General features: G+C 38.2%; 1 long non-coding RNA gene across 1 annotated transcript in view; it reads left to right on the forward strand.

The window, feature by feature from the left end:
• The window catches only part of LOC123603912, a 45648-nt gene extending 27983 nt beyond the window's left edge, over positions 1–17665 (forward strand). Inside the window, exons 2-4 of the long non-coding RNA XR_006715113.1 lie at positions 2294–2401; positions 8580–8687; positions 17345–17665. This is a non-coding gene — a long non-coding RNA (uncharacterized LOC123603912). The remainder of the gene's footprint in view (positions 1–2293; positions 2402–8579; positions 8688–17344) is intronic.
• Positions 17666–27036: the final 9371 nt, after the last annotated feature.

The raw sequence follows: 27036 nt of genomic DNA on the forward strand, positions 1-27036 counted from the left end.
TCATCAGTGCTTAATAGTTTTCAGAGTAGAGGTCTTTCACCTCCTTGTTTAAGTTTATTCCTAGGTATTTTATTATTTCTGATGCAATCATAAATAGGATTGTTTTCTGAATTCCTCTCTCTACTGATTGTTAGTGTATAGAAATGTAACAAATTTATGTATATTGATTTTGTGTCCCGTGACCTTACAGAATTCATTTATTAGTTCTAGTAGTTTTTTGGTGGAGTCTTTAGGGTTTTATATATATAGTATCGTGTCATCTGCAAATAGTGAAAGTTTTACTTTTTCCTTACCAATTTGGATGCCTGTTATTTCATTTTCTTGTCTGAGTGTGGTGGCCAGGACTTCCAGTACTATGTTGAATAAAACTGGTGAGAGTGCATATCCTTGTCTTGTTCCTGATATTAGGCAGAAAGCTCTGTTTTTCAGCATTGAATGTGATGTTAGCTGTGGGTTTTTCATATATGGCCTTTATTATATTGAGGTATGTTTCCTCTAAACCTACTTTGTTGAGAATTTTTATCAAGAATGGGTGTTGTATTTTGTCAAACGTTTTTCTGCATCTATCGAAATGATCAAATGGTTTTTATCCTTTCTCTTGTTGATGTGATGTGTCACATGGATTCATTTGTGAATATTGTGAATATTGAAACACTCTTGCATTGTTATCTCTCCTTGTTGGATTGTCCCCTTAATGATTATGTAGTGTCTTTTTTTGTCTCTTGTTACAGTCTTTATTTTAAAGTCCATTTTTTTCTAATATAAGCATTGCTACCCTGGCTTTCTTTTCACTTCCATTTGCATGATAAATGCTTTTCCACCCCTTCAATTTCAATCTGCATGTGTCTTTTGGTCTGAAATGAGTCTCTTGTAGGCAGCATATAGATGGGACTTGCTTTTTAGCCATTCTGTCATCCTGTGTCTTTTCATTGGAACATTTAGTCCATTCAAAATACTTATTGATAGGTATGTGCTTATTGCCACTCTGTTACTTGTTTTATGGTTGTTTTTGTAGTTCTCTGTTCTCTCATCTCTTGCTCCCTTTTCTCATGATTTGCTGGCTGTTTTTAGTGATATACTTGATTCCTTTCTTTTTATTTTTTGCATATCTGTTACTGGTTTTTTATTTGTGGTAGGTTGTAATAGGTTTGTATACAACATCTAATGCATATAGCAGTCCATATTAAGTTGATGGTCACTTAAAGTTGAACCCATTCTTTATTCCTTTCCCTGTCCACCTTTTAGGTATATGATGTCATACTTTACATCCTTTTATTTTGTGAATCCCTTGACTGAATTTTATAGATATACTTAATTTTACTGCTTTTGTGCTTCCTACTTTTCTTACTCCTGCTTATGATCTTTCCTTTCCATTCAAAGAGTCCCCTTTAACATGTCTTGTAGGGCTGGTTTAGTGGTCATGAATGCCTTTAACTTTTGTTTGTCTGGAAACCCTTTATCTCTTTGTGAATGATTGCCTTACTGGATAGAGTAATCTTGGCTACAGGTTGTTTTGTTTTTCTTTCAGCACTTTAAATATATCATGCCACTCCTTTCTGGCCTGAAAATTTCTGCTGAAAAATCAGCTGTCATCCTTACAGGGTTTCTCTTTTATGTAACTGTTTTATTTTGCCGCTTTTAAAATTCTCTCTTTATCACTACTTTTTGCCATTTTAGTTACTGTGTCTTGGTGTGTAACTCCTTGAGTTGATTTTGTTGTGGGCTCTTTGTGCATCCTGGATCTAGATATCTGTTTCCTTCCCCAGATTCAGGATGTTTTCAGCTATTGTTTCTTCAAATAAATTTTCTCATTTGTCTTCCCCTTCTGGCATCCCCATAATGCAAATGTTATTATGCTTTATGGTGTTACTGAGTCCCTAAGTCAATTTCCATTTTTCTTTTTTTTTTTTTTTTTTTTTTTTCTTTCTCATGTTCAGCTTGACTGTTTTCCATTACTCTCTCCTCCAGGTCACTAACCCATTCTTCTGTTTCCTCTAGTCTACTAGTTATTCCATTTAGTTCATTTTTCCTTTCATTCATTGAGTTTTTCATGTCTGATTGGTTCTTTTTTATGTTTGTTCTCTCTTTGTTAAAGGTCTCACTGAGGTCCTCCACTCTTTTCTCAAGTTCAGTGAGTATCTTTATGACCATTACTTTAAATTTTCTATCAGACACATTACTTATCTCCATTTCATTTAGTTCCCTTGCTGTGATTTTGTCCTGTTCTTTCATTTGGGACATATTCTTCTGTCTCCTCATTTTGTCTAACTCTGTGTTTGTTTCTTTATGTTAGGAAAGTCAGCTACATCTCCTGCTCTTAAAAGTAATGGCCTTTTGAAGAAGAGGTCCGGTAGTGCCCTACAGTGCAATATCCCCTATTCACCAGGAGCTGGTGCTTCAGGTATGTCTCCTTTGTGTGTTATGTATGCTCGCTGTTGTGACTGAGATGCTTTTGCTTTCAGTCCCATTGGCTGCAATGGTTCTTTTTGCCTATTTTGGGCAGAGTTTGGTCCCTGTGTTGTTAGTGGGCCAGTCTTGGGCCACCTTGAGCTTGAGTTGAGTCAGACCAGGCATTTGCCAGAGATGAGATAACACCAAACTGGAGGGTGCTTCCCTTGTGTTGTCCCCTAAGAAGCTTTTGTTGGTTGATAGGGCCTGCAGTCAAACCAAATATCTGCCCCCAGCTCACTGCTGGGACTGCAATCAGATTGGTGTGTGTGGTTATCTTCCCCTTTCCCTGGGGCAGAAATCACTTTGAAGTGGTGCTGGCTCCTGTCAGGCTGCTTACACATTGCCAGGCTTGTGCCACCATGCAAGACGGGCTCTGGCCAACGGCATATTGGAGGGGGGCGTGTCCACAGGAGAACACATGGGCAGTGAACACAGGGCTCCCTGTTAGCAATTCAGATAGAGAGTGTTGGCACTGCACTGTTCCCACAGGTGTCTATGCTTCTAGGCTGGGAGGCAGGGGAGGGAAATGGCTCCAGACAGCTCTTTTGTTCTTAGAGAAGTCTCCCAAAGATCTCCAGCACATGCACTGAGATTAGTAAACAAATCTCCCTCCCATATACATTGGACATTTTTCAAACTGCTGCTTCTATGCTGTATCTCTTCTGGATTGCTTGTTGTGCTGTCTCTTTAAGGGCAGGGACTTGGTTTCCTTTCACCCACCTGGCTTTCTCAGAGCTGAGCCTGCTGATTTTTAAAGTTCCAGGTGTTAAGCCCCACAGATTGTAAGAACTTGCAAAATTATGCCCTTTTGGTTTCAGAACCAAATGCTGGGTTTCCTGTTCCAGGGTATGAGAGTCTGTCTCTTTCCCCTCTCCAGGACCCTGGTATCCCTCCCTTCAGCAGACAGTCTGGTGGGTCAGAACTCCACCTTTCCTACCCTCTTTGATGTGGCTTCTTCTCTACATTTGGTTGTGGAGAGTCTGCTCTGCCAGTATTCAGGTTGTTTTCTGGGTTATTTACACTGATGTGGATGTTAGTTGTATCCATGGAAGGAGATGAGCTTAGGGTCCTCATGCTCCACCATCTCCCTACATTTAAATTAGAAGACTTTGAACAAAGCAGATTATCCTCTATAATGTAATTGAGTCTCTCATCTAATCTAACTGAAGGCTTTAAGAAAAAGAGACTGTGAGCTCTGAGGAAAAGGAAATTCTGCCAGCAGACTCAACCCATAACTTTGGTTCTTCCCTGTGTCTCCAGGCTGCCAAACTGCCCTGCACATATTGGGCTAGGCAGCCCTATGATCACATGAACCAGTTTTTAAAAATCTCTCTCTCTCTCACTCTATAGACATAGATTTCTCTGTTTCTCTGGAGAACCCTGAAAATACAGTTCATAATGACCTGATATTGTAAAACAAAATACATTTGCCTATATGCATTAAGTAAGACTTGTAAAAAATATATCAAATATTAGAGTTTTAGAGGTTTTATGACTGGGGTGCCTATGAGACATTCAAATGAAGATGTCAAGTAGGGAACTGGATATGCAACTCAGAAACTCAGAAAACAGTGACCTGGGGTTGTATTGTTATGATTTGTCAGCATATAAGTAAATTTTAACATCCATGGGAATAGAAGAGACATTTAACTAGTGAGAAATTTCCAGAATTTTTCTAATTGCTTTGTATATCTCATTTTATTTAAAGTTTATAGCAACTCCATAAAATAGGCATTATAATCCCCAATTTCCAGATGTAGAATTGAGACTTAAAAATTAATTATTTTGCCGGAAGCCACACAGGTTAAATTCAAACCTCAGAATGACTGACTCCAAAGCCAACTCTCTTAATCATTGTGCTTTTATCTTATTTTTCTTTAGCTTCAGATTATTTTATCAGGAGATCTTTTTTTTTTTTTAATTTTTTAATATTTATTTATTTATTTTTGAGAGAGAGAGAATGCAAACTGGGGGAAGTAGAGAGAGAGAGATTCCCAAGCAGGCTCCATATGTAGGTCAGAGCCCAACACAGGGCTCTCCATCTCACTATACCAGAGCTGAAATCAAGAGTCAGATGCTGAACCTACTGAGCCACCTAGGCGCCCATTATCATGAGTTTTAAACCCAGTTTTAACTTTGTAAGTAAAAGATTTAACAAATAGTTAAGTAAAACAGTAAAATCTTTCTGGAAACTGAATTCTTAACACATACAAATAGCTAAGGTTATTTTAATGCCATTTGACACAATAATTCCACTTGTAAAATATACTCTAAAGAAATAAACAGAGGGGAAGATAAAGATGTTTTGCATAGGGATGGCCCTTACCAGATTACTGATAATCTTGGAAACCTGGAATAGCCTAAACATCCAAAGGTATGTGAATGGTTAAATAAATCATTATGTATTCACCTAATGTTTATTATGTAGTCATTGAAAAATCATAAATTCAAAAATACTTCAAAATATTAGAAAATGCTACAAATATTAGGTGGGAAAATGCACACGTATGTTTAATGATAATATGATGTTAAAAGTATATTTGTACATGTGCATGTAAAGAGGTTTTGTAGACAGTATACCAAATATTAAGAGTGCTTACCTCTATGTTATAGAGTGGGTAATTTTAAGTTCTTTTTCATATTTTTTAAGTACTTTCTAAATTTTTCTGCAATGAATATGTATTACATTGCACTAAGAAAAAAAAAAACCCTTTTGTTTTATTTTTAATAAACAATGAATTTCAAAATCCAGGAGCTAAAACTGTAAAGCTTCTATTCTCTAGCAAACTAAGTCATTTAATATGTTAGCTTCAGCTATAGCATGTGTTTATATTTTTATTAAAATTTTAATGAGTTTAAAAATACTTACTAATCTTCTAGAAAGTTTTAAGAATTAATGTTTATATTGTGCTTGGGATCCTTGGCTAAAAGGTGCTACATAATGCAATATATTATTATTAAATGTTATTAAAGTAAATTGAAGGCAAAGCATGTAATAAAAATTTCCCTGTGGCAAAAATCTGAAGTCCATATATGGTTTCATGGTACTTCGATCACATTTAACTGTGAAAGTACCAACATTAACATGAAAAGATTTTTGCGGTGGCCTGGAATCAACAATGAATACATACTGTGTAGCATTTCATATTTAATTACACATCATATATCATAGTAGATTTTGAAATTATACACCACAAAATTTTATATTACTAGGTGCCAAAATTACAAATGTTAAAATGTTTTTCTGGGGCCCCTGGGTGGCTCAGTTGGTTGGGCGTCCAACTTCGGCTCAGGTCATGATCTCATGTTTAGTGGGTTCGAGCCCCGCATCAGGCTCTGTGCTGTCAGCTTCAGAGCCTGGAGCCTGCTTCAGATTTTGTGCCTCCCTCTCTCTACCCCTCCCCCATTCTTAGTCTGTCTGTCTGTCTGTCTCTCTCTGTCTCAAAAATAAATAAACATTAAAAAACATTTAAAAAATATATTTTTTATTTTAGAGAATTCACACAGCTAGTTTCTCTTGATAACAGTAATATTAAGGGCATATTGATAGAAATGGAATTTTTAAATCTCAAACCACCATCAAAACTTCCAGGTGTATAATCATATTTTCAGTCAGTTCTTATTCACATTAGAAGCAAGTATTAGAAGTAAGTAATAGAGAGCATCTATCAGTCAGGTCCTCAGATCTTCTGACTTACAATAATCATGATATACAAGTGAGGAGAAAAAGAATATTTGCAGAGACTATATCTATGTAAATAATAGAAAGAATCAGGAAGGAGGAGAAGATAATTATGTTTGTTGGTTTCAAATTCGTAATGTGGGATGTTCAGTAACAACTTCAGGGTAGCAAGAGAACTGGAGAATTTAGGAAGGACTTTTTAGAAACCTAATTAAGAAATTCTCTTCAAAATACTATGAAGGAAGTAGGTAGACATTGGAATTCTTTAGTTGTCTTTGTTGGCTGGACACTTTTTAAAAAAAATATTTGATTCTTTGGAAATTGTGTCAACTGAGGCTGCAAGATTTATTTGGGTAACAAAGGAATGTAATTGAAAAACAAATGAGTTATAACGTTAATCACTCTAGTCAAATGTACATATTAAAGATCATTTCCCTTTTATTACACAAGTCAAAGGAAAATACTCCCATGTTTTAAGAGGTTAATTCTAATATTAGTTTAGAAAGTCATATTTTACAAATTAAATTATTAGAATTGGGGTGCCTGGGTGACTCAGTTGGTTAAGTGTCTGACTTCGGCTCAGGTCATGATCACGGGGTTCCTGGGTTCAAGCCCCAGCTCAGAGCCTGGAGCCTGCTTCAGATTCTGTGTCTCCCTCTTTCTTTGCCCCTCCCCCTCTCTCTCACACACACACATACACACACACACACTCTCTCTCTCTCTCTCTCTGTCTTTCTCTCTCAAACGTAAGTAAACAATTAAAAATTATGAAAATAAGAATTAGCCAGCATTGGTAAAATATGGATGAGGTTAGGCAGCCTTTTTTCACAAGTGAACTGCTCTTTAATATGTAAAAAATCCTTCAATAATGAACATTTTCTTTGATGTTTTTCAATTGCCTAAATGGAAGTTAACATTTTTAATGAATAAAACAATATAAGTTATATATAAGCCAGAAGACAATTTCAAAAAATAAGTGCCTTATGAAATGATGAGGTTAAACTTTAGTATGCATTAGAATCATCAGGATAGTTTATTTCAAATATAGATTCCAGGGTTCAGTCTGATGTGGAACCTAGGCATCTGGCCAAATGATTCTGAAGCAGAAGAGTTAAAAATCAGTTTGAGAAACATTGAGTTAAGGTTTAATTCCAAATAATTGGAGAAACTTTATGATCTGCAAAGCTATATATGATATTTTTCAGCAAGTTTTTACATACATAATATCCTAAAAAGTACTAATTGCAAGTCAAATTCTAAATCCACATACACAATTTCAGAACCACATAGAATTTCTATGCAAACTTTGGTCAGCCCATTCTTAAATTTGGCTGAACATTTTTAACTTCAGAAACCAATGTCCACGTGGACTGTTTTTATGGCACAAATTTACTATGGTAAATTATTGGCATAATGTTGAATAATAAAACTAATAAGGTTATTAAAAAGTAGTTATTTACATTAGAAAAATTGAAAACTCATTGTTCTCTGTCTTGTCAATTTTTTCTCCCAGGTTTTGTCCATATGCATAAAGCAAAATGAAAATTTATATAATTTTCTGTGAATCTGAGTAATGGGCCCTTGAGTTTGAGTAAGGAGATCTGATTTTCCTTATATCTTTTTCTTCTAACTTGTCTGGGTAATTTCTTTGATTCTCTAACTTACACAATCATTATATCTATCACTGACTTGACCGATGTGTTACAGAAAAATATCAGAATCATAAAATTCTGTCAGAAAAATTGACCATAACTCATCTACATATACATCAGAGTAGTTCGGCTAGAATTCAAAAGTTCAGATCTGAAAGCACTTAATAAGCATTTTTATAGAAAAGCATTGTATAGGTTGCTTTTTTATTAATGGTTCCAAATGATTGGTCATATTTCAGTTCGAAAACATAAACATCAAGCTCTGAGCACCTCCCAGACAGAAGTCTGGTTTTATTCATCACTTACTGTATCTCAGTGCCTAGAATATTTCTGAGAAATAATAAGAGCTCAATATGTATTTGTAAGAGTATACATTATATTGGTAAATTTTTGTAGATCAAGGTCAAAGATTATACACTGTTTGAGAGAGTCAGGTAGAGTCATTCTTCTATGTCCAAGAAGGTGCCTGTCAGTGGTTTGTGATCAGAAAGTGGTAAATCATGTCAAGATGTTATATAATGTTTGTGGTCATCATAGTAATTCTATGTATGGTTTTATTCACTTGTCTTTTTCCTTTCATTGTGCAGGTGAACTGAAGCAGGTTGACAATAATTTAAAGTCTTTGTCAAAAGCATCACAATAAACTCTCAGCAATTTAGCAGTCATATCTATACATGAATTAGCCCCTTTGTGGATTATTCACAGAGGATACAATAAGCTTTATGTTCTACTGACTTAGTAGTTTACATATAGCCTCTGCAGGATTTTAGAACATTTCTCTCTTTTCCTCCTAGAGTCAGACATTGCATAAAACCATGGAAGCCAAAACACATCATTACCTTCCAATATGCTCCTTAAGGATGATGTGAGTCAGACCATGGATGAGCTTAGAAAGAGATAAGGTGAGCTCCAGATGTTGTGAATCAGTCAGAACCAATCCAGCATCTCTCTTGAGCATGGAATCAGTAACAAGAAAGACTTTGGCAAATGATAAAACAGGATAGGAAGCTGGGGAATTTTTCAAATCAGATATTCAGAGTGTGTTTTCATCATTTGAATGGAAATGGTATAAACTCCCAACACATCAAACACCTGGATTAAATAGAGTACAGAAATACAGAGCAGAACAAAATATAAATTATTTGCAATTTACCATTCTTGCATTACCCTTGTCAATGTTCCCCCATTAGCATAAATAATTCAAACTTTCCAAAATGACTTGTGCCCCAGTTGTTCAAATTGTAAAATAACTGACTACATTATGCAATGTTTTAAAATTGGGCTATGCTTGAAAATTTTAAATTGCACTATTGTTTATGTAGACAAACTGGATATATATCTGGAAGAAAATTATTGGATTAAAGTTAATCTTCTAATGTTTATTAGTAATCATGTTGGTTTGGTAAAATATCTCAATATACATCTAACTACAGACTTGATCAAATAGTCACATTTGTATTTCCTGTGAATGTTTGGATTCAAAAAGATTTTTTCTCTTTAAAAAATAATTTTGAGAACCATTATAATAGTACTATTTTTTTAAGTTTTTATATAGTTATTTTGAGAGAGAGAGAGAGAGAGAGAGCGTGCATGCTCACAGGAGCGGCAGAGAGAGAGAGAGAGAGAGAGAGAGGGAATCTCAAGCAGGCTCCACACTGTCAGCATGGAGCCCGATGTGGGGTTCGAACTCACAAACCATGAGATCATGACCTCAGCCGAGATCAAGAGTCAAATGCTTAACCAACTGAGCCACCCAGGTGCCCCATTATAATAATACTATTAAGTCATGCTTTGACAACTCTTTGCCACAATCCAAAACTACAAAAATGATAGATAAGATATAGTAAGAGAAAGATAAAAAATTATAGCTAAGCTCAAAACAAAGCAAAATGAGCTAAGCACAAAGAAGGCAGTGGGGCAAAAGTGGCAGTCACAGTAGATTCTGTATGTAGAAACCGGCCAGGGACAACCAGGACTTTGGGACCCACGGAATAATGAAACTAAATCCGTTTGGATGTGGGGGTTGAAGTCTGTCTCTTTGCTTGAAAACAGAGCCAATATAGGTTTCCACGCCCATGAAAGGAAGCTGAAAAAAGCTGAAACCTAATATTTTCTGAGGTTACAGCTTATGTAAAGGATCTTGCCTGTTCTGGGCTGAGTGTGTTCTCCCAAAACTCATATGATGAAGGCCTAACACCCAGTACCTCATACTATGATTGGAGATGGGGTCTTTGAAAAGATAATTAAGTTTAAATGAGATCATTGGGATAGACTGTAATCCAATATGACTATTATCTTTATAAGAAGAGATTAGGACACAGACACACTCACTAGGGAAGACCATGTGAAAACATTTGATGAGGATGGCTGTCTACAAGCCAAGGGGAGAGGCCTTTAGAAGAAAACAACCCTGCTGATAACTTGATTTTGGAATCCTAACCTCTAGAACTGTGAGGAAATAAATTTCTCTTGTTTAAACCACCTTATCTGCAGTTCTTTTTTATCACAGCCCTCACAAAATAATACAACGACTAGGAAGGCAGAGTGACACAGACGCAGCCTCATAGTCAGGCTCCAAGTCAAGCTGTCCATTAGTCAGCCACAGAATGTGTACTAGCCCTTACATTGTATGGACCTGGGGTCTTAGCTAGAGGAAACAGGTTCCTACAAAGCTGGTTGGACACACTCACACAATCACTAGACAGGGATAGGGATGTCCAGAGAGAAGAGGGTGGGGGTGGGGGTGAGAATCCCATTCACGATTAGCCTGCACACCCAAGGTGCAAACCATATAGCAAAAAATAATACAAAAAATGAAGCCAACCACATCACCAATTGGAAATTTCAATACCAAATTAGAGAGCAATCTGAAAACAATTTTAAAATAGAGATATTTTAGAAACCTTAAAGAGATAAGGAACATTCTCCTTGATTAAAAAAAGATATGAAAATGAACAAATGAATATAAAACAAAAATTCCTAGAAATGAATATTATAGTTATTAAAACAAGAAAATCAATGGCCTTGTTATACTCTAGACTAGAAAGTTTCAAAAAAATAATAAATTACAAGACATTGTTGAGGAGTTCACTCAGAATGTGACAATGCAAGAAAAAGAGCAGTTAATTTCTAGGGTGCATAAATTGAGAATCTAAACAATCATCTGATAGAAATTCCATAGGATAAGAAGAAAGTACATGGTAGAGAAGTAGCGTGCAAAGATAGAATAACTAAGAATGTTTCTTAATTAATGTATCTGGGACCCATTAAAAGCATCAGTTTCAAAAGTTGGAATTATTAGATTAGATTTCCCAGATTAAAAGTAGGACAAAATGCAGGATTTTATGCATTTTCACTGTGGACCTTAAGTACCTTTAAATGCGGAATTTAAAGTCTATGACAAGTATATACCTTAGGAACTACACTGGTATCAAACAATCATACTTTGATGAGTGAGAGTTTTCCCTGAAGAACATGGATGCACTCACACTGTCATCATGGGTAATGATAAACCCTAGAGCAGAAAATAGGGCAGGCCTCAAGGCTGGGGAAAAAGAACATATTTCTTTTGGGATCTAGAGTCCAAGAAATAGAAGCTTAACAATATTAGTAATGGCAACAGGAAAAAAAAAAAAAAAAAACTAGTTGGTGAATTAAGTCCCCATCTTCAAGGGGTCATATCTAAGTTCTAGTCCCACTGGTATTTTGAACATTGGTGAATCTGTGTTCTCACCCAAGAACAAAGGCCATGTCAGGAGTAGGCACAACAGATGTCTAATGGTAAAAGCTCTTATGAGTGCCTTATAAAATTCACCTATGTGAACTAAAGTGGCTGGTCCATAGTAGTTGGGTTCTAGAGTTCTCTGCCTAAGGAGTAACTTGGTATACATTTTATTCCTGCAAGGGCCATCTAAGTCTTAGTGAATTGGCCATGATCATGGGGGCTTAAAAATACTGGATGTATTAGTTTTCTAGGGCTTCCATAACCAAGTGCCAAACACTGAGTGGCTTAAACAACAGAAATTTATTTCCTCACAGTTCTGGTGGGTAGAAGTCCAAGATAAAGGTATTAGCAGGGTCGGTTTCTTTTCAGGCCTCTCTCCTTGCCTTATAGATGGCCATCTTCTCTCTTTGTCTTCACACAGTCTTTGTATACATCTGTGTCCCAATCTCCTCTTCTTATATAAGAACACCAGTTATTGGTTTAGGGCCCACCCATACCTCATTTTACCTTAAATACCACTTAAAGGCCTTTTCTGCAAATATAATCACATTCTGAGGAACTGAGGGTTAGGCCTTCAACAGATGAATTCAGGCACACATAATCCAGTTCATAATACTGGGCTATCTTCAAATGTTAGAACAGAATTACCTAAGACCAGGTTCCAGCAATGGACAACCAAACTTTTTGTGGCGACAACAGCAAGGAGGTGCTAAGAGGAGGCAAGCAACAGCAGGGAGGGGGCTCTCCAAAATCCAGCAGCCACAGATACTTGACCCTATGAGTGCCTCAAAGCTCCTTTGAAGGAGCCCTGACTTACAAACTTGCTTAACCTGCTCCTTAGAAAAATTTAAGAGGGGAGTTACTAGAAAACATTAGAATTTCTGGTTAACTCAAACAAATGGAGGTTCAATTTGAGCACCAAAGAAAATGTGACTTGTCTTTATCTCAAGATGGGTAAGTGAAGCATGCCAATCATCATCTCAGAATGCAAATAAAACTTTTATTGCTAAAGGAGAAAAAAAGTAAGAAGTGGAGAAGCTGAAGAGGCAACTAAGAAAAATGGGGTTTAAGAGATGTGGTCCCACTGCTTACTTGAATGATGCTGTGTAGCAGATTTTGTTGAAGGTTCTGCTTGTGTCTGAGGGTAACCTACTGAAGTAAGTGTGTGAGAGGAATGTTAAAAACAAGTATTTGTTTTAGCACAATTCCTATAATCATGAGAATTTCAAAACTCCATATACCTTAATTGTTTTAAGGATTAAGAGAGAGAGAGGAGGAGAGGGGCAGAGAGAGGAGAGAATCACAAGCAGGCTCCACACCATCAGTGCAGAGCCCAACACAGAGCTCAGTCTCACAAACCATGAGATCATGACCTGAGCCAAAATCAAGAGTCCTACACTTTACCAACTGAGCCGCACAGGCGCCCCACTCCATATAATTTTTAGAATTTAAAAACAAGTATAAATAAAAGGAACATGGAGAAGTTCTATATATGGTCTTAATTCTTAGATAAATTTAACTTCAGGGAGACTACCATTGCTCACAGAGCTGCTCCCTTGATAACTAACTAATCAATACCCTTAAGTCAAGTGTACAAATGCAGCCAATGAAGAAGAGGCTCAAACATATTTATTTGTTCCTTCAGGAAATACCAATAAATATACAACAGCAAATGAGAGAGAAGAGGTCCCTGCTCTCACAGCATTTCTGTTTGTGTCAAATAAGAGTAATCTAAAGAGGGTTTAATAGAAGGCTGTTTACAAAGTCATAGGCAGAATGAAGGGAAGCTGTAAGGAATAGTGCAGTACTCTGGGTCCATTGATTTACAACTATTATTAGATCTTCATAGATCTCAAGGAACAGGTAAAGGGAAAGATACTAGAACCAAGAAGGAGAGTGCCCTATAGAGAGGGCCAGGCCACCTTGACAGAAGCTGCGAGTTTTAGTCAAGAAATTCAGTCAGCCCAAGGGGATAATCAGGAATGGAGTCAGAGGAATAATAGCTCCCAATTTTCTCTCCTTGCTCTGTGTCTCTTCTGTCAGGAAACCCCATTGACCAAATTCAACCTGAGGCCAAAAGGCAAGGGAACCACTCACAAACCCACATAGGTCAGCCTCCAGGTCTAAGAGCAGGGTAAAGCAGAGTGGAGTCTTGATCTGGAGGGAGAATAGAAGATGTCTGGCCTGGCATCCCTATCTTTACATTCCATCAACTTGAGTCCAGTGCACAGAAGAGCTCACTCCCTTTTACACACACCATGTTGGACCCTGCCTCAATAAATGGCCTTTCCAAATATTTGATGTTTTATAGTAATGACGAAGAACTTAACTCTCAAGGAATTTGGACACTCATAAATGAGATCAACACTTACAAATTTCAAAGCATTTGCTTAAAGTACTCCCAAAGGGTCTCTTATGAAAGGCTGGGAGTTCTTTCTGGCAAGGAATGGTAATAACAACAGCTTAGTCAAAGGTGGCTCCCCACAGCCTGTGCCTGGATAAGAAGACTTTAGAAACCTAGATTTTGAGTTGAAATTTAGGCTTCTACTAGAAAACAAAGTCTTTAAAAATTATCAGGGTCAGTAAAATGAACCAATATAAACTTTTGTGTGTCACTTCTCCAAATATCTAAAGAAAACATGGCCAAGGTCAACATCCCCTCACCACTGTCCTTTATTGCTCCAATACTCTGTACCCTTGTTTTGACGAATTACTGAAAATTTGTAGAGTATCCATTCTTTCCCTTTGTATATTTTAAATGTCTTGAATACCCTTTCATCCATGAGTCTCAAAGTATTTTATAAACATTAATTTTCCCAACAAATATGTGAGGTTAAAGTATAATTATCCCTTTCCTCCCAATTGTTTAAATGTATGAAACACAGAAACGATAAGAAACCACACCCCTGGTCTCAGAGCACATTTCCTGCAGAATTGGATTCAACTTCCCCAGTCACTAGCAATCTTTTCAATTCTTATGCCACTGAAAAGAATATGTCAGTGTTTTATTTTTCATTACCCTACCCCAATAATTGAGGACCCTCTTAAGGAAACTAATGATTGTGGAGTGTGTAACATGAGTCAGGCGCTGTAAATCACTGATTTAAGTCAGTGATTCTCAAACTTCAATGCACATTCAAAGCATCTGGGAAGCTTTAAAAAAGTCCTGAGGCGCAGGCGCACCCCATGGCAATTAAATCAGAAACTTTGGAGGTAAAGCCCACATATCATTGTTCATTGGTTTTTTTAACTTCCCAGGTGATTCCAGTGTGCAGTCAAATTTGAGAAGTGGTGTTTGGAATCTTTATCGCTTAAAGTGTGGTATGCAGACCAACAGCGTCAACATCATCTAGATGTTTCTTGGCCATGAAGAATTTCATGTGCCACCCCAGACCTACTGAAACAATATTCATTTTAACAAGCTCCCAAGTGGTTAATATGCATACACAAGTTGGAAAAACACTGCCTTAAGTAACCAGAAAGCAAAAAAGGTCAGTGACACTATCCCCATTTTATAAATGAAGATATGTATTCAGAAAGGTCAAGTAATATGCCAAAATTCTAAGACAGGGCTAATTAAAAGTTCTTATATTTTTAATTCCACCAGTTTAAACTGGACAAGGGGAGTCACATTTTTGAAAATTGATGAAAGCTTTGAAACCTCATCCATGAATTAACACAAAAGATTTTTTTACGTGTATTTTGAAGGATTTCTCATACCAAAAGGCTTCCATGCAAACCTGCAGAACCAAGGACCACAGGTTGTGAATACCACCCCTCCCTCTGCTTCCTACCCCATGACTCCATGACCTATATGATATAGATATTTGATTTCTATTCAATATAAAAAGAGGTCTATAAAGAAAATAAGCTTTGTCTTAGATGGATAACCACATACACATATGCACACAAAGCATTTGTTCTAAATAGTCCAAATACTCTGGGAATTTAACAACCAAAAGTCCTTTTGGAAGGCACATTGACAGAAGGTAACATTGTACATGGGCTCTTCCACACACCTGTTAGCAGTTGAACCTAATTGTTCAGCAGCTGGTACTGATTTGGGATTCTTTCACTATATCTCATTATTCCTCTTCTAAAATTTTTTCCGGTTTGGAACTGCTGCTGCTGTTTTTGCACGATGTATATATTTTTAAAACTAAAAAGACGTACTTTGAAAGAACTCTGGAGAAAGAACTTCTTTATTATCCATTTTGTAGTCGAATTTATTTAAACTGACAGTGGTGATTATTAGGTGTGGAAAATCTAAGGGTAAGAAAAGATTTAACTAGTTGGCTATACTTCATTTCCTTATATCTCTTTGTAACATTTAGGTAGTCTGGCTAAATTCATAAATATCTGGTTTGCAGATATTTGTGGATTAGAATTGCAAGGAATATTGTCATGAGTAGAGAAAGATGCCTTTCCTGGGTTGGAAACCCTCTGGAGTAGAAGTACACATAATATTATGTACACATAATATTAGCTAGATTTTAAAGCAAGATACCCTTGATGGAGAACTAGATAAACTAAGACATTTTAAGAAGCAACATGAGAGAGATGATAAAGACAAGATATTTAAAATATATAAAATAAAAAGAAAGTAATGGTGCATACAAAAAAAATACAAACACACATAAAATGATCACAGATCAAGTGATTATTTAAGAGTGTTTATTTGCAAATCCAACGTGGCTTTTCTTGAGTGTGTTCATACAACATCAAGACCACTGGCTATCTTTGAAATCAAAATGCCATGTGAGATTGGGCTATTGGAGGTAAAACACAGACCAAAGCATTCAACAAGCATGAATCACATCTCTCTCTCTCTCTGTCTCTCTCTCTCTCTCCCTCTCTCTCTTTTTAAGTTTATTTATTTTGAGAGAAAGAGTGAATGAGAGTGTGCAGGAGAGGCAGAAAGAGAGAATCACAGGCAGGCTCCACAATATCAGTTCAGAGCCCGACACCGTGCTCAAACCCACAAACCACCAGATCATGACCTGAGCCAAGATCAAGAGTCAGACACTTAACCAACTGAGTCATCCAGGCACCCCAAGCATGAATCACATCTTAATAATAACATAAAATAGGATTTTTAAATTATATTGAAAATAATCCATAGAGAAAGGAAAAAGAAGCTATTCCATAATTTTAAAATTCTTAAAAGCATATGATTAATAACTTGGTTCTTTAATAAACGTGGAAAATATAATATATTCTCCTAATTATTCTGACTTGGAACATTCACTAAATGACGGATGCTCCTCTGAACCCAGCAGATGGTCTTACACGTACTACAAAGGTCATAACAAAGACTATGGGTCAATGGCATTGAAGGTTCTTGGAAAGTATTTGGACTGCCTGTCCTTAAATCTAGTTGGTAGTGTATACTTCTTCACCAATAAGAGCACATATGTCACTAGAAGTTATAGGTTTCATTGAGATCAGAATATTTATTCTGTAGGTGATAGTTTGCTTTTTGTTATGATGGCAACATATATTTGCACACATATTTAGAACATGCACGATCTGTGTTTATTATAACAGACAACTTGCCTAAATATTTATAACCCTGAGTTGAAAAGTAGGAATTACATTAATCTGCATCACTATTGATGGAGCTAGGTTTGGATTTACCTGTTAGTGTTCTTATAAATCTCACTAATAGATGTAATAGAGGTCCCCTTAGCAATGTGCCCTCAAGTAATTCTGCAACCATAGCAATAGAAAGCATTAAAGTGTCTTGAGACAATTTTCCTTTAAAATAGTGTCTCTGTGGCTAGCCAGATATTTATTGTAACATTGTGCTTTATGTCTTTATCTTTTTTAATGCAGAATTAGCAATGATATTGGCTTCAGAAAGGAGTTATTGTATAGAAAGAATGCCCAAACGATGAAGAAAGAACAGATTTACTCACTCTTATTAAGGCAAGTAGCATATTTACAATGAATTAACAGAATAAATACATACTCATTTAAATATTATGATCTTCTATAGAATTAGATAAATGTTAACTTTAATACAATCAAAGTTGTATTTTTGGCAGACTCTTCAGCTGTTGCTAGCTTTGTGGAGCATATATGTTAAAAGACTGAGTGAAAATAGAAGGCCAATGACATAAACTATAAATTAGAATCCATACTTCCTTAATTCATAACTTGTATCACATTTTCCTCCCAAATCAAACATTTGAGTGGTGATGAACCTAACCCCGACCAAGAGACAGCAATGTGTGGTGGAAGGAGTATGAGTCAGACTAGATTCTGGTCCTGCCTCTGCCACCATCTAGCTGTATGACCTTGGACAGGAACCTCAGTGATTGGGGAATTCTGTGTCCTCAGTGTGAAATGACGCTTGTAGGGTATGATGATCTCTTCAGTCCTTGCCAGCTCTGTTCTTCCAAGCATAAGCAGCTTTGTAAAATCTTAAGAGAAAAGAACCACAGCAGCCATTCTGCCCCCACTTCTCGCCTGGTGTGTTATTGTAATGCTCATCTGAGGCAATATTTGTCAGAATTTTTGGAAATGTTAAAAGTATGGATCAATGCAAGACAATGAGAGATGAAGGCAGAGATAACATCCTATAGCTAACTATCTCTGACCCATTAGTTTTATGTCTTTGTCCCCTGCCCCTTCTATCTAGGTCTTTTTTCTGTATCTTATTTATCTTTCATTTATTGACCCACCCTCAGAGTCTCAACCTCAACCCAAAGGAGGGCACCTTTTTAACATTATAAAATTTCAAGGGGCAGCACATGATATTTGTAATTCCTCAACCTGTTGGTTGAGAAAATATACTTAATCAACATTTAACAAACGTTCTTTGAGTACCCAGGGACTTGATGGAGTATAAATACAGATTCCTGGAGCCTACATTCTGGTGAGGAGAGACATGTAATAAAAGAATCACACAGGCAAAAGTAAAATACAAAATGATAAAGGGACAATGAATTTGGTAACTTTTACTAAAATACAAAATGCTTTTGTATTTTATTAATCACAAAACTCCTACATTTACAGAAGGGTAGCATATATATGTACAAGGATATCATTTGTTCAGACTATATTTGGTATATTATTGCAGGCCCTTTACAATAAAACTGCTGTCCCATGTTAGGAGTTTCTGTATTGTGTGACCATTGTGTCCCTAGCTAGAATTTAAGCTCATTGAGGACAGAGATCTTGCTTATTATATATTTTCCAAATAAATGTATTGAGATAATTAACTGTTTGCTGATACCTCAGGCAACCCCCAAGTTTATTCCTCACTTCTGTTATCTTCACAATGCTGGATGCTGACCAGAAGCAGGGTGGAGTGGGGGTGGAAAATGTGTTCTACAGGGGTCAGGCTAACAGAGTCTCCACCATCTTGTGGCTGTACTCTCTGGGACACATAAAATTGCCAGGTAAGAGGACACAGGTATGGAGGATATATTCCAACTCTAACTACCTCAGCCCAGAACTGTATCGCTATGGGATGTAATTATTCCATAGCAACTTCCCAACCACACTGGCCTGTATCTCTAGCACCCAGCATGGTGCCCAGTCAACGAATTTTCATTGAATGAACCAATGGAATGTGAAAAAGCATGTTCTTTGCAATCCAGTATCACAAAGGGATTTTTAATCCTTTCTACTATGATACAACAGACTTGGCAAAAAATATTTGCTTTCAGCCGCCACCTGGAAACATTGCAAATACAACTCAGAACCTCACATCAGTTGTCTGCAAAGTGTTCTCATGACTATGGGAATGGGAGATGACTAGTGGCAGTCAATGGCTGCCACCTCAAGCACGTCCATTGGATTAAACCTCCCTAGTAAATATCAGTGTTGTTCTCGGTTCTTTGAAGGGATAAGAGAAGCCTGCTCTCCACCAGCACTGAGACTGTCTCCTGCCAGTTTCAGAGGAAGGGTAACAAGTCCCTTCAACCGGGTAAAATATGCATGCAGACTTCCATTACACACAAAAGAAGGAAACATTAATTTTTTCAAGGTAAATACTTCTGTCAGTCGTCAAAATTCTGGAGTTTTGGAATAAAACTGTCTTATATTTCTAAAGGTCTCTGAGTTTTCAAAGCACTTTTATATTAGTGATCTTAGTTGATCCTCAAAACAACACCATGTCATGGAAGGATATGAGTTTTCATCTACACTCCAGAGGAGAGTGTTCACCAGATTAGGTAGCCCGCCCGTGTCACGTGGTGGTAAAGAGCTGGAACTAGAGAGCACCCAGACTTCTGACTTCACACCAGCGCTCTTTCAGCATCATATCATGATTCTTGTCTTCAGAAGGATGAAGGTCCTTTTGACCCTAGGTTGTGGTTTGGGCACAGTTGCTTCCACCTTTGCAATTACTGTCAAACTTGGTTATTGTCTCGGATGCTTGCTATATAAAATGACCACAGACAGCAAAATCTGGAGGGAGCAGTTAATAAGGAGAATGCTGAGAAAGACGTCCATTTTTCTATATTCCCTCCAGTGAAGTCAAGAGCAATTTCAGACAGTGCTCAGATAACTACTTTTTTCAAGCTACGGTACTAAGCTCCCTGTAAAATAATTAAACAATAGACAACCTGATCACAGTTCTCAGGGAGAACTAACATTTTAGCAGTCTCCTTCTAAATCTCAATTTTCCTAGGCTCTTCTCCACCATGTAACTGTTCTGAGAATGGCCTTAATTCCCACTATTTTTTTTTTTAACAGACATTGAAACTCAACGTCTTCTTTTACCAAAACATTTACATAAAACACAAGAAATCTATAACTCAGTACAATAAACAGATGGAATTCTCCTTGTCTTTCCTAAAATGACACTCTGTATGTAATAGAACTTACAAAACTTTCTTCTGTTTTTAACTTCTTCAGTTTCTAAGAAAAGAACTTAAAATATATGAAATTAATCATATGTGGTTTACATTTAAATCAGGCTCTTTATGTGAAATAGTTGTGTATGAGCACAGTGTCATGCTAATATGAGTGTTCAATAAATATTTGGTGAAGGATTGAGAGAATGATGCACTGCCCTGTGAGTACACATTGTCTTTGTTGTGCTGGATGACTTTCTGTAGAGCATTAAAGAAGAGAATTATAAAGCACGGGGTAGAGAATTAGGCCCTTGAAGACAAAGATTCTAGTCATTAGTACTAAATAATGAAATGACTTAGGGCAAACTGCTTGACTCACCAGGCCTTTGGATTTCTCAACAATAGAATGAGAGTGTGGATAAGACTTTAGATGGTCTCTAACGTTACTTCTAATGCTAGTATTTTCTAATTCTAGACTGAAAAACTATCAGCCAGAGAAAAATATCACTCTTAACAGAAAATAAATATGGAAGAAAGGGTAATCTCAGGCAAGGTTTCTAAGTTTAAATGTGCCTGGGGGGTGGGGGTCTTAAGAATCATAAACAGTCTAATTGAAGACAATAAGGACTTCCCAGAGTCTTACAGACAGTGCTTTTAGCATATTATCATCTGTTACAGAGCCCTATAAAAGGAATATAGTAGAGGGCATCAGAAGTGGGCTCTGAGGAAAAAGGAAGGGTGCTAAGGAAAGCTAATGTTTCTCCTCCTTTTTCTTTTTTTTAACAAAGCAGTTGAGGAAAGGGAAAAAATTATGATGAACTGTTCTGAAGTCCCAGAACTTGGGGGAATGGCTAATATATATCCCTAGGAATACAAAAGAGAAGAAACTTAAAGCAAATGGAATTGATGGAAGGAGAATCCAACACAGAACTCTAATTTTTGAAGAAACTGGCGGCTTAAACAAGAACTTCAACCTGACATCAAAGGGCTAGATCTGGGATCCAAATAAGAAAGGACTGTGCTCTACCAAAGACCATGAAGGAGCTGAAGAAGGTACCTTAGCCTTGGAGGAGAGGAGAGGAACGATGTGAATAGATTGCCTACAGGACCCCTAACCATGAGGGACAGTATCTTGAAGCTCAGAGAGTGAGTAATAACCTCCTAGAAGGAACTGAACATTTAACTCAGCACCAGATAAGGGAGCTTCATCTGCCTCAGCCTATCATCCTGACAGTCCAGAATTCCCCCCCCCTCCCCCCGTTGTACAACACTTGAAATAAGACAACCATGCAACTGTGTATGTGAGAATTCCGTAGGCAGGCACACCACAGGAGAACATGAAGCTGGGAAGAATATGACTCTGAAATACGATCTTGAAAGAACTTCTCTTTCCTCTTCTCCCTACCACAGCCCCTCCCCTTTCTCTGTTTTCTCAGAGAAGGCAGAGAAAAAAATTCTCTTTTCAATGTTTGTTTATTTTTGACAGAGAGAAACAGAGCATGAGCAGGGGAGGGGTAAAGAGAGAGGAGGAGACAAAAAATCCAAAGTAGGCTCCAGGCTCTGAGCTGTCAACACAGAGCCCAACATGGGGCTTGAATTCATGCACCAGGAGATCATGACCTGAGCCAAAGTCAAATCCTTAACCAACTGAGCCACCCAGGTGCCCCAAGGCAGAGAAAATTTAACTGATACGGAGGCTAAAGACCACTCAGGCCTGCCAAGGAATCCCTTGGCTTTCCCTCTGGGGTTGGTGTCACACCAGCTTACAAAGCTGTCCATGAAGAAAAGCATAGACTCCACCTGAACACTCACTGTGCACCTATCATACCTAAGGCTAGGTTTTTTTTAGAGAATAAAAAGATAAGCAAGATGTAGGTCCAAGGAGAGGTAACAGGGTCTCCACTACATGAGTCTGGAAGGGTCACATCCATTGGGCACATATTTCCTGTGTTGTAGTAGAATTTGTGGAAGGCATCTGTGGAAGGGGAAGTCCCCTGGAAAAAAAAAAAAAAGATATAATTACTATAAGGCTTCCAACCCAATGGGGGAAATAAAACAAGGAATAACCAAGACAAAGTAGAATAAACCTGTGCCATATGTGAGGTTAAAATAAAGACCGAGTGCAGGAAGAGTCAGGATCACCTCCAGGGTGACTGGAAGGATAGGGTCACAAGGAAAGGCATCAGAGTCAAGCTTGGAAGGATGGTCTACTTCCATGTTCTGCCACGCCCACACCCACTAAGCTCTACTCTTTTCTTGCCTAGAAATCCTAAAGATGCCCTACTTGTGTTTCCACTGCCTCCTATCAATTCCCTTCTCAGAGGGGTAGGGTGACCTTTTAAAGTGCAAGTCTCATGCTTCTCCACTGTTCCAGACTCTCTAATTATACTTAGCATGTAGTTCAGGGTTCTTAACTTGGCTTACAAGGCTTCACCTTGGCCTCACTACCTCTGCAGCTTCAGTTTTGTTTTGTTTTGTTTTAATGTTTATTTGTTTTTGAGAGAGAGAGGGGGGGGGGAGAGGCAGAGAGAGAGGGAGACACAGAATCTGAAGCAGGTTTCAGGCTGTGAGCTGTCAGTATTGAACTAGACATGGGGCTCGAACCCACAAACCATGAGATCATGACCTGGCCGAAATTGGATGGATGCCCAATCGACTGAGACACCCAGGTGCCCCAGTTTTTTGTTTGTTTGTTGGTTTGTTTTTTTTTTTTTCTTAGAGAAAGAGAACTTGTTCAAGGGGCAAAGGGAGAGAGAGAGAATATTAAGCAGGCTCAACCCTTGGCATAGAGCCCGACACAGGGCTTGATCTCATGACCATGAGATCATGACTGTGAGATCATGACCTGAACCATAATCAAGAGTCAGACACTTAACTGACTGAGACACCCAGGAGCTGTTGCCGCCTCATTTTAAACTCCTGATCCCATTGTGGTCTCTGTCAGCCTTGCTGGTCTTATTCATTTCTTCCCATACTTTGCTCCCATCTGCCAGAGGGAGTTTACATTTGCTATTTCCTCAGCATGGACTCTTCTGTCTCTTCTTCCTTGTCTAATTAATCCCTGCACCATCCCCCTCACACCTCCCCCTATTCTCCTGATACATTCCCCACCTCTACTCCCACTGCCTCTTATTAAGTGTTCCTGTGACATGCTATGCTTATCCTTCATAACATTTATAATGGTTGATAAATCCATGCTTATTTATGGAATTATTCATTGACAGCTGATACCCCCATACACTGCGAGCTCCATAAGGGCAGAAACTATGTCTTGGTTCTTGCCCTTGTGTCTGCAGCACCTAGCTCAGGGCAGACATAAAGTAGGCACTCGTTAACCATTCCTTGAATGAATTAATAGACATTAGAGATCAATCATCCAGCCCCCTTTTAGAAGAGGGAACTGAGGTTCAGAAAGGCAAACTGGCATGTTCAAAGTCCCAAGTTGCTGAACCAGGAAAAGTACTCTTGTCTCCAGACTCTCATTCCGTAGGTCTCATCTAATTCTACCACATGGCCCTGAAGCTTGTTCAAGGGCCAAGTCACAGCCTCCAATTTTATTCCTGGGACAAAAGGTGATTGAGAAGAGAGACAAAAGGAATTATTCATTGAGTCATATGAGCAGTTGAACATAAATGAGAAATTGAGAAATGAAAGACTGAAACTCAAAAATGGATGAGTGGGTGGTGTGGTTAATGTATTGACACCCAGATGAGAGATTGATCTGGGTGACCAGCCTGAGATGTATATGCATACAGGCACAGGGCATGAGGTTTCACAAAGACAGTACATATACCTGGCCAACAGCTAATTAAGAGAAAGAATTTTCAAGGGAACATGTGGGTGTGCTGGAAAGTACAACAGGATCGAGTTTTGTTCAATTGGTTTTGGATCATGAATTCTTCCTGAGGGATAAGGGAGTGGCAGGAGAGGGAAAAAGGAACAAGGTGGAAAATAGACAGTCTATTGATGTTTTCATATTTGAGGAATTGTACTTAATAAATAATGAGGATGCTGTTGAGTTTAAAAATGCCAAGTCTGGGAAAAAAAAATAATAATGGAAGAATTGGAAGCCAAAGAAATAGCTTATGTCTGATGAAGTGATGGGGGCTGGAGATGAGACAGGGGCTCCATGCTGGCACCACACCCTTCTGTTCAGCCAGATCACATCTTGGCCATAATCCTTCCTTTCAACCAGTGCCAGTCACAAGGAGGAGGTGTGAATCTGGGGCCAAGGCTGAAGCACAAGGTTCATGAGCCACAAAGGGTAGGGCTGCCTCAGCCTAGGCAGAGAAGGCAAGTGCTCTTTTATATTTCTGCTGATAGAAGCACAATGTTTTAACTCAAAACTGGAGGGTTATTAGTTTCCCAACCAAAAGAAAGAGTCTCAAATGTGGGATTCCACATAGCAAGGCTTCTTTTGAACTCCCCAGCCCTCAACATCTGCAGCCGTTTCTGTTCTTCAAGCGTTGCCAACTTCTGTGTTAAAGACTGATATCTGCATGGACACGTGGGTTCTGGCAGCCTCTGTTCAGTGCAACAGGCTGAGGGAAGCAGAGGCAGCAAGGAGAGGGGCAAGGGATTCTTTGTGCGTGGCTGTACTCTAAATCTCCACCTACAGAACAACTTAAGATTGGATAAATATAAAGTGCAGGCTATAAGTGCATTTAGTCTTTTCGTGTGAAACTGCCTGAGACTTACATACGGGTAAATAAATAACAGGAATTAAAAAAAAAAATAATAGTCCTGTGGTACTCTAGATAATGTTATTTTCAGATTTTAGAGGAGTAAGAATACATTTTAAAATTAATTTTTACACAGAGAATAATCAGAGTGGCAAAGAGAGTACAGACTTGGGCTTACATAGTTTTGAATCCTGGCTGGGTAACTGTGAGGAAGTTGTTCAACCTCTCTGAGGCTCATTTTCCTAGTTTTCCTGCTGTAAAAGGAGAGTTGCGACATTCCTTTGGAGACTTTTGGAAGGATTGGAGATAATATCTGAAAGCACATATGCAGAGCAGGAAGTAACAGGCACTGGTTAAATGGCAGCTGCATTTCCACAGAACTATGAAAGAAAACAAGGCAGTGTTTTTCAGGTCACTGTTTTTAACAAATCATTAATGAGATTATGAAACTTCAGTTAGTAGGGGCGCCTGGGTGGCGCAGTCGGTTAAGCGTCCGACTTCAGCCAGGTCACGATCTCGCGGTGCGTGAGTTCGAGCCCCGCGTCAGGCTCTGGGCTGATGGCTCAGAGCCTGGAGCCTGTTTCCGATTCTGTGTCTCCCTCTCTCTCTGCCCCTCCCCCGTTCATGCTCTGTCTCTCTCTGTCCCAAAAATAAAAAAATAAACGTTGAAAAAAAAAAATTTAAAAAAAAAAAAAAAAAAAAAAAGAAACTTCAGTTAGTAAAAATCAACTCAGAACAGATATACAGAGCTGGACCCTGAAAAGCCATTCTTCATTCTGGTTTCAGATCCTGGTTATCAGCCATTCCCCCAATTTCCTTTCATTCATGCAGAGGCTGTGAGGCAAGATTCTATATCCCTAAAAATGTAGGAAGTTAACTATGGTATGATTTTAGTCACAGCAAAGTTAAGAAGTCCTTAAAGTCCTTGCCTCTTCCACCACGACTTTGCTTTGCTCGCTTGCATGCTCTTAGAGTTGCTGAAAAATCGGCCTCAGAAGGGAACCTGGGTGGCTCTGGACACTCAAGCATCCAACTGTTGATTTTGGCTCAGGTCATGATCCCGAGGTTGTGGTATCCAGCTCATGGTGGGCTCCCCGTTGCCAAGTGTGGAGCTTGCTTAGGATTCTCTCCCTCTTCCCCTCTCTGCCTCCTCTCTCTCAAATTTAAAAAAACAAAACAAAACAAAATAACCTTAGAAGAGAAATGTATTTAGCTTAAGGCTTCAAATCCTGTTTAAGTACCAACACTTGCATATTATTAGCTATCACTTCTCTGGAGAGGAGTCCCCAGACTGCATCTCTCTGCTAAGTGCCAGCCACATAGCTTCAGTGCCCCAAAAGACAATCATTCCAGCCCATTCTATAGGTTTTTAGACTTGAGCAACTAATGGGAAATTATAAAGTACTTAGAAACCGTACAATTCCATGGATAGTGTCCACACTGCAGTGTTTCTTTGTTAAGAGTTTTAGCGCCTTCGCTCCAGTCACAGATTTACTCATTTTTCATGAACACACAGTAACCATGCCTCCTTATAACTACTCCCCACCATCCTCCAATTGAGAATGCCTTCCCCCTCCAGCTTTATTGAAAAATAATTGACCAATAAAATTGTATGTATTTAAAGTGCACAATACGATGATTTGATATATGTATACATGTGAAATGATTAACAAAATTAATATACTCATCACCTCACATAGTTACCATTTCTGTGTGTGTGTGTGTGTGTGTGTGTGTGTGTGTATGCACATGATGAGAACACTTAAGATCTACTCTCTTAGCAAATTTCAAGTATCCCACACAGTATATTATTAACTATAGTCACCATGCTGACCTTAGATCTCCAGAACTGATTCATCTAAAGGAAAGTTTAGAAAGCCTTTTAAAAATCCTCTCTCCACCTCAGTTTCTAAGCCTGAAGCAAGAGTCAGCTCAACTATTACATCTGCCACCAAGACTTGCAGGCATCCTACCTCAATGACATTTACTTCCTGTGAACTCATTCAAAAGGATTTCTTGAATACCTACAGTGTTCCAG

Source organism: Leopardus geoffroyi, chromosome A1, assembly GCF_018350155.1.
Source record: "Leopardus geoffroyi isolate Oge1 chromosome A1, O.geoffroyi_Oge1_pat1.0, whole genome shotgun sequence".
Lineage (NCBI taxonomy): Eukaryota > Metazoa > Chordata > Mammalia > Carnivora > Felidae > Leopardus > Leopardus geoffroyi.